This window comes from Garra rufa, chromosome 1, assembly GCF_049309525.1.
Source record: "Garra rufa chromosome 1, GarRuf1.0, whole genome shotgun sequence".
In the NCBI taxonomy this organism is placed as follows: domain Eukaryota; kingdom Metazoa; phylum Chordata; class Actinopteri; order Cypriniformes; family Cyprinidae; genus Garra; species Garra rufa.
Genome location: NC_133361.1, coordinates 68,265,312 through 68,272,215, shown reverse-complemented (window position 1 = coordinate 68,272,215; position 6,904 = coordinate 68,265,312). Strand labels below are relative to the sequence as shown.

General features: G+C 37.9%; 1 pseudogene; it reads left to right on the top strand.

Moving 5' to 3' along the window:
• The first annotated feature begins 813 nt into the window (after nt 1-813).
• Nucleotides 814-3,656, top strand: LOC141319167 (uncharacterized; annotated as a pseudogene).
• Nucleotides 3,657-6,904: the final 3,248 nt, after the last annotated feature.

The following is a 6,904-nucleotide window of genomic DNA, read 5'->3' as shown; positions in this document are numbered from 1 at the left end:
TGAAATAAAAATCTGAATAAATAAGTTTACCATTGATACAACTATTTGAAAATCTGAAATCTGAGAGTGCAAAAAATCTTAATATTGAGAAAATCGCCTTTAAAGTTTGTATGAAATTTACCAAATACCTTCATGGAACATGATCTTTACTTACAGTAATATCCTAATGATTTTTGACATAAAAGAAAAATCAATAATTTTGTAATTTTTTGGCAAATATAATAGAAATATATACCTATGCTACTCAAGACTCTAGAGGTCCAGGGTCACATTTACATTTCTCTTTCAGACACTGTTGTGAAGAAATTTCCAGCAACTCCACGAAAGTTTCTTCGGGCTGCTTTACGAGAAAAAATGAACGATGAACATAAACTCCTAAGCAGGTTTTACATTCTAATTTAATTACATTTTTTATATATAAGTGTTATTCATTACAGGTCCGTGTATATTTTGGTCATTGGATTTTCCTTTCAGAAGCGGATATTAAAAAACAAAAAACAAGTGGTTATTTGATTTTTGTTTTAAAATACAAAATATAAAATTAAAATACAAACCGTTTCTCTTTTTCAGTGTCAAAAAGAGATGAGCGAAATTTTAAAAATGATTTGAATTTCACTTTCTATTTCGGATATCAAAAAATAAAATTACTTTAAAAACAGAAACGAAAAAAAGGCCCGTTTGTTCATATTCCGAGACCGGATGTGGTTAGCACTCACGTGACAAGACCGCCACATTTGACAGAGTGACAGTGCTTAGCCGTGCTTAGCCCAGAATAAAATGTCTTTAGAACCTTACTCAGTTATGATTTTAGACATGGCAAAACAAGGCCTGTCATCCACAGAAATCTCAGCGCAGATATCACAAGTAAATGGGGGAGCAAGAGGATGTTCCGCTAGAAACGTGAGGAGATTTTGCAGTGAAAATGGATTAAGTTTGATGGGACTCCCTGACGCACATTTGGAGTTGGAGGTGGCAAAAGCTATAACCGAGGTATGCTGCTTTTTTTTTTTTTTTTTTTTTTTTTCACAGAGAGAGAGAGAGAGAGAGTATTACATTTATTATTATTATTTTATTATTGTTCATATAACTGTTTTATTATGTTTTTTGTATATGCTTTGGCAACATTGTTTCAAAAAACTTTCATGCCAATAAAGCCCTATTGAAATTGAATTAGAGAGAGAGAGAGAGAGAGAGAGAGAGAGAGAGAGAGAGAGAGAGAGAGAACATGTGATATGCACAGTATGTCCCGCATTTATATGTCTTATCAAATTTATTTGGCTGGCATCTTTTATTGCCCGTTTATTACGAATGGTACATAAATCCCAATAAATAGCCTCAGCCCTCAGACTTCCATTGTTTATAAATAGTTTCTAAGTCACAGTTAACATAATCCTCACAACACTGATACATTCTATAACACAAAAACGTTTTATTTCATGAAACAGACATCAGTTGGTAAATATTTGGAACGTAGAAAAAGACATGTATATTTTTTATTTTCTAGACTGGACCTACATATGGAAGAAAGATGATGAAGGGGTATCTCGCCATGAAAGGAGTGCATGCTGCAGAGATACGAATTGGATCAGCGCTCAGAACTATGCATCAGCCATACCATGAAGCAAGACGTCAGGTCTGTTACTGTCTCCTCTCTCTAATACATAATCAAATATGTGGATGGAATTTATGTGTAAATATGATATAATGTTTTTTTTTTGTATGTGTTTTTTTTTTTTTTTTTTTTTTGCTGTTTAGCTGCAGTTACTTAGATTAAGATTAAAAACGTGCAGATATTTATATTAAGCCTATAATCAGAACAAACCCCTAATTTTCATTTTACTTTTTTGATAGAGACACAAATAGACATTAGGTTATATCTGTAAAATATGCAGCCATATAGGACTAATGAGATTTTTTTTGTGTGAAATAGTTGCATTGTTTTCCTATCTCTCTTAGGGTGCCCGCAATCTCAACCCCATACCATATCAAGCTGATTACATGGGTCAAAAGGTTCATATGGACCAAAACGAAAAACTGGCTATGTTTGGGGTCACCCATGTTTTAGCCATTGATGGCTTTAGCAAAAAGATTGTTGCTCATTCTACAATGCCTATAAAAAACAACCTTGCCATCTATGAAGATGTTTTCAGGTAATGGCAATTATTATTATTATTGTGGACACTAAAGAAAGTGCATACACATGGCTACCATTCATGATAGAATATAAAACTTATAATAACTGTTGAACATCTACAGTATATTGTTATGAAGCCTATTATACTGAGAATAACTAATAACAGTTAAGTTTGAAAAGTTTTGCACAAAATAAAACACTTTTTTATCCAATAGGCCTGCAGTACTTGCCTATGGTATGTGGGACCAGGTATGAGTAGATCATGGCAAGGAGTTTTATTTGACGCTTTTCATGCAGGAGCTGCTGTCATCTCACCGCCATAATCAGGAGCGAAGGCCTTATTTACAGACTTCATCCACAAAGGTACAGCTCAACAGTTTGTTTGGTTGCTTCAGCAATTCACTTGTATCCCTGCTTTTTTATTATTATTACTATTATTATTTTTGCTTTAGCAGTATAATGTTGTTTTGCATGTATGAGACAAATTGTCGTTGGTATTACTATGCTTTCCAAATTTTAGAGTTAAACAAAATTAACTGGCTGAGAACATGTTTCTTTTTTAAATCTGGTTACAGCTTAACAAAAAACTGCTGCAGAAGCAATTACATCCTATTTGTCTTCAAGCAGAATTCCTGGTAAAACTATAAATTTACTTGTTCGGCAGTCGATGTGCATAATGACTGCTGAGTTAATACATTTACAGATTTACTGGGAATCCTGCATGACCATTTTTCCTTAATAGACTAAGATTTATTTACCCACCAGAACAAAGTGACTGATTACACATCTTTGTTGCAAATTCAGAATCATATAGTTGAACGAATCTGGCCTGAAGTCAACAATCGTGTCAACTATCCACTGAAGACAGCTCTTCTGGGGTTGGTGGATCAAGAGGAAATAGACATGAATGACAGCCTTGTGAGATATTGTGTGTCCAACCTTACTGGCCGCTTGTGTGAGATTGGTCTTACAAGGCTGGTGGAGTCATGGAATGCTCATCGAATTCCAGGTGAAATAAAACAGTGTTTTGAAGATTACAATAATTACAAGAGGCATTCATAAGTTTCAATACCAACAGTATGTTCTTTATTTTACAGGTAAAGGAATACCAAATGACTTGGCTGGCCAAGGGTGTCCCAAAAAAATCCAACAGGAGCTGTTGCCTCATTCAGCTGAAGCAGCAGACCTTTACAGCCAACAGCTGGGATCATCACTGACCAGACATTCAACTTTTGGAGTTGATCCATTTTCAACTGAACAGGACAAGATTACAGTTGAGAACCAGTTTGCCGAGCAATATTCAGACATTTCAGAATTGTACTCTAGAGCAGTGAACAATGACTTTGCCCCATACAAACAGGCATTGCTCTGTCTTATAACCACAACTCAGCGCAATGTGTGAAAAGCCATTAGCTCTATTTAAAGGGATGGTTCGGAGTAGAATTGACTTCATTGCTATGCACTCCGAAGCCCATGTAAATACCCCATCCGAAGTTTTTTTTACCTTAGTCGAACATTTATGGAGATATTAGAGTTTCTCGAATTTCTTGTTACAGGAGTGAATGGTACATGTGATGTATCTCGTAAATTGCACCACTAAACATGCAAGTTATCTTACCAAACTTGTACGGTAGTGTAAATAGGTTATGTACTCACAAAACGCTGCATCAGAACATTTGTAAGTCCACCATGAGTGTTTTAAAAACACGTTTTACCCGAGAACTACTAGTCTCAAAAACTACAAGTCGACGTCACTTCCCTGGTTTGAAAAAAGCACTTAAAAGTCCTCCTACTACATCTGGGTGCATGTCAACTTGAAGGAGGACTTTTACGTGCTTTTTTCAAGCCAGGGAAGTGACGTCGACGTGTCGCCATTTGTAGTTTTTGAGACTAGTAGGGATCGGCTAAAACGTGTTTTTAAAACACTCATGGTGGACTTACAAATGTTCTAATGCAGCGTTTTGTGAGTACATAACCTATTTACACTACTGTACAAGTTTGGTAAGATTACTTGCACGTTTAGTGGTGCAATTTACGAGATACATCACATGTACCATTCACTCCTGTAACAAGCAATTCGAAAAACTCTAATATCTCCATAAATGTTCGACTAAGGTAAAAAAAACTTTGGATGGGGTATTTACATGGGCTTCGGAGTGCATAGCAATGAAGTCAATTCTACTCCGAACCATCCCTTTAACTGTTAATGTTGTGGATTTTTATTGGTCAAAATGTGAACTAATCAAGCCATTTAGGTATCAAATGAAGCTACTATTATAATCATGTATTGCCTGTGTTTGAGAAGGCCCACATTAGAAAAACATAGCCGTCTGGGAATGTGCAGACATACCTCATCTGCCTTATCTGCACGTCCTGTTGTGACCTAAATGAAAGATATATGATGGGGCCTCTTCCCTGACTGAGTGGTGGCCCCCCAGTCCGTTTCCTGATACCGGACTTAAGGAGAACCATATGTGTGGAATGTATAGAACACGCCTAGGAGAAACACTATAAAGGAAGAATGCCAAACAGAGACCCGACAGATTCTCCTGCAGAGGGTTTCTCATTCTTTGTTACTTTGTTAATAAAGTCTTATCTTCTGGCTTCAAAACCCCAAGACTTATGTGATCTTTCAAAGCAGCGAGGGGAAAACCACTTCATATTGGCGTCACGAACAGGATGGGAAAGGAGCACGGGTGAAAGACCATTTTGGGCTGTCTGGACTGAGCAACATAAACAGTGGCCACTAAAAAGGTAGGCAGTTTTTGCTTGCATAATTAGTTTGTGTTGTTCAGCCAGGTCTGCCCGAGATGGTAAGAACACTCAGATATTTGCTCTTCCAAATGCAAAAGAACAAAAAAGGGGTTTTGATTCCAAAAGAACTAAATGCATGCATTGATCTGTGTTTTCTGTTGTTTTGGTTTTGAGAAGAATAGGGAATACAGATTTTAATATTTTTATAAGTGTAAAGTTTATGTTAGATGTTTAAAGTGTTAAAAGAGAAGTCCTAGGCAAAAGAGCTACAAGACGTACTTAAATCCTGCAAGGGTTGCCTTCATTGTGTAGAGGAAGTGAATCAATGAGACAGAGCGCAAACTTGCCAGATTGTTTCCCTGTGTTGAGGAAGTGTATCAGGGAATGTTAAGTTGTTTAAGTGTATTTGATTTGTTTTGAGTAAGAGCTGAATATGATCTGTGTTTACTGTTAAGTGGGCCTTGAGGATAGCAATAAACGTGAAGCAGATAAAGTAAAGTCCTATGGATACCGCTCTGTAGAGGAGTTAGGAAGTTACAGAGGTCTGTACTGATAGGCAAAAATCCTTCAGAGTACTGCTTTTTTACTGTATGGAAGAAAAGTTTCAGTGAAAGAGCGAGTAGAACTGACAGGTCACTCAAGAAGAGTGTAGAAAAGTCTGTGTAAATGTGTGTGTCAATGTCAGTGTCTGTGTCTGTGTGAGTGAGGAAAAAAAAAAAAAACTCCATAAAAGGGGGGACCAGATGTGCGTGCCCCTCCCGGACAAACACTTGAGTGTGGTCGGATTGCAGAGAGAGCCCTGAATAAAAGGGACTAATAGATAATAATAAATAAAGAAAATGTTGGTTAAAAATTTAAAAAGAAATAGACTTTGCAAAGTACTATAGTAAGAGATTCATTAAAATAAGAAGTATTAGTTAATGATTTATCTTGATAGATGAATAAATAAGATTGCACTGCTTAAAACTTTATATTTTATATCTAATGACGTCTAAAATTTGTATCTTGTTATCCCTGGAAGACAGTATGGAAGTTAATCCATTACAGAGTTTCAGAGATTTGGGGTTGAGTTAACTAAAAGATAACTTGTGTAATGCAATGTGAAATAAGAACAAGATTGGGTGACCAAGTTAATAGAAATTCTGATTTAAAAGCCATAGACATTTTACAATAGTAAGGGAACTTGGTGAATAAATATATGCTGATAGGGAAAAATTCATTCAGCATTACAAGATTATTCTGAACAATCTATGTGAATTTAAAACAAAAAATAGAATGGAAATCGTCTCGGGTTACGTATGTAACCTTAGTTCCCTGAGGACAGGGAACGAGACGCTGCGTCCTGGTTAGGACACTTTGGGAACTGCCTTCAGCATGACCGGTTCTGAAACAAATGTATGAAACAACGACAGTGAACTTGACACTGGCCGGCGCCAGCCTATGACATCATCATCAGGCGCCTGCTAGTATAAAAGCAGGTGCCTGAGAGCACAACACCATCTTTTTGTCGGACGGAGGTCTGTGCAGGGCCCGAGGCATGGCCCTGAGACGCAGCGTCTCGTTCCCTGTCCTCAGGGAACTAAGGTTACATACGTAACCCGAGACGTTCCCTTCCGGAGGGAACTCTACGCTGCGTCCTGGTTAGGACACTTTGGGAACGCTTATACCAACGCCGCCATGCCGAGGGATAGGTGATCAAACTGACTGAATGAGGAGTCAAGAAGGAAATCACCCCTGCATCAGCGAGAGTCGCTGGGGCCCAGTGACCTGCCACGGCTAGCCCGGCTACCTGTGCACACAACTCTCAAGCGTGGAGGCCTAGAGGAAGCCTACTACACTTAGCTCCCTAAGTGAAGGAGCTCATAAACGCCCTGACCATAAGGGGCGGAGTTTAGGGAATGGAGGTCTCGGCAGGGCGAACGCCTGCTCTAGGGACCTGACAACATTCAGTGCTACAGGTATAGATGGGGAAGCGGAGCTTCTGGAGAATGGAGGCTTCAAAAAAGACTCTCTAAA